Genomic DNA, 1,926 nt, shown 5'->3' with positions numbered 1-1,926 from the left:
TCATTTTGACATTCATAGTGTTCTTTCATGCATCATTGGTTTTGATCCAAAATTTTCATTGTTTGGGTCATATTTGTGTTTTTCTCTCTCATCATTAAAAATGCAAAAAAAATCAAAAAATTTTTTCCTTATTTCTCTCATAAATTTCAAAATCTTTGGGTTGACTTAGTCAAAAATTTTTAAAATTAGTTGTTTCTTGTTAGTCAAGTCAAGATTTCAATTTTAAAAATCCTATCTTTTCAAAATCTTTTTCAAAAATCAAATCTTTTTCATTTTTCTTATTAATTTTCAAAAATTTAAAAAAAATTGATTTTCAAAATCTTTTTCTTAATTTTATTTTATAATTTTCAAAAACTTCACTAACAATTAATATGATTGATTCAAAAATTTGAAGTTTGTTACTTTCTTGTTAAGAAAGGTTCAATCTTTAAATTCTAGAATCATATCTTTTAGTTTCTTGTTAGTCAAGTAATCAATTTTAAATTTAAAAATCAAATCTTTTTCAACCATATCTTTTCAAAATTGATTTCAAAATCTTTTCTAACTTATTATCTTTTCAAAATTGATTTTCAAATCTTTTTCAACTAACTAATTGACTTTTTGTTTGTTTCTTATCTTTTTCAAAACCACCTAACTACTTTTTTCTCTCTAATTTTCGAAAATTCCTTCCTCTTTTTCAAAATTCTTTTAATTAACTAATTATTTCAAATTTTGATTTTAATTTTATCTCTTCTCTTAATTTTCAAAAATCACTAACTATTTTTTCAAAACAATTTTTGAAATTCTCCTCCTCCCATCTCTTTCTATTTATTTATTCAATTACTAACACTTCTCTTCATCTTAAAATTCGAACCCTCTCTTCTTCTCTGTGTTCGAATTTTCCTCTTCTCCTTTTCTATTCTTTTTTTCTTTTACTCACATAAAGGAATCTCTATACTCTGATCCTGAACCTGAAAGGACCTTGAAGAGGAAGCTAAGAGCAGCTAAAGCACAATACTCTGAAAAGGACCCAACTGAAATTTTCGAACAGAAAAAGGAGATGGTAGCCGAAAATAATAACAACAATAATGCAAGGAAGATGCTTGGTGACTTTACCACACCAAATTCCAAATTACATGGAAGAAGCATCTCAATCCCTGCCATTGGAGCAAACAATTTTGAGCTGAAGCCTCAATTAGTTTCTTTAATGCAACAGAATTGCAAGTTTCATGGACTTCCATCAGAAGATCCTTTTTCAGTTCTTAACTGAATTCTTGCAGGTCTGTGATACTGTTAAGACCAATAGGGTTGATCCCGAGGTCTACAGGCTTATGCTTTTCCCTTTTGCTGTGAGAGACAGAGCTAGAGTATGGTTGGACTCTCAACCTAAAGATAGCCTGAACTCTTGGGATAAGCTGGTCACGGCCTTCCTGGCCAAGTTCTTTCCTCCTCAAAAGATGAGTAAGATTAGAGTGGATGTTCAAACCTTTAAGCAAAAAGATGGTGAATCCATCTATGAAGCTTGGGAAAGATACAAGCAGTTGACCAAAAAGTGTCCTTCTGACATGCTTTCAGAATGGACCATCCTGGATATATTCTATGATGGTCTGTCTGAATTGTCTAAGATGTCATTGGACCATTCTGCAGGTGGATCTATTCACCTGAAGAAAATGCCTACAAAAGCTCAGGAACTCATTGACATGGTTGCTAATAACCAATTCATGTACACCTCTGAGAGAAAACTTGTGGATAATGGGACGCCTCAGAGGAAAGAAGTTCTTGAAATTGATACTCTTAATGCCATATTGGCTCAGAACAAAATGTTGAATCAGCAAGTCAACATGATTTCTCAGAGTCTGAATGGATGGCAAAATGCATCCAACAGTACTAAAGAGGCATCTTCTGAAGAAGAAGCTTATGATCTTGAGAACCCTGCAATGGAAGAGG

The 1,926-nt window shown here is 31.8% G+C and overlaps 1 non-coding gene across 1 annotated transcript; it reads right to left on the bottom strand.

Moving 5' to 3' along the window:
* Nucleotides 1-1,442: 1,442 nt before the first annotated feature.
* Nucleotides 1,443-1,549, bottom strand: LOC112719140 (small nucleolar RNA R71). The gene has a single exon (XR_003161454.1). It is a non-coding gene; the product is annotated as a small nucleolar RNA R71 (small nucleolar RNA).
* Nucleotides 1,550-1,926: the final 377 nt, after the last annotated feature.

This window comes from Arachis hypogaea, chromosome 10, assembly GCF_003086295.3.
Source record: "Arachis hypogaea cultivar Tifrunner chromosome 10, arahy.Tifrunner.gnm2.J5K5, whole genome shotgun sequence".
Lineage (NCBI taxonomy): Eukaryota > Viridiplantae > Streptophyta > Magnoliopsida > Fabales > Fabaceae > Arachis > Arachis hypogaea.
This window is presented reverse-complemented; position numbering and strand designations above follow the sequence as displayed.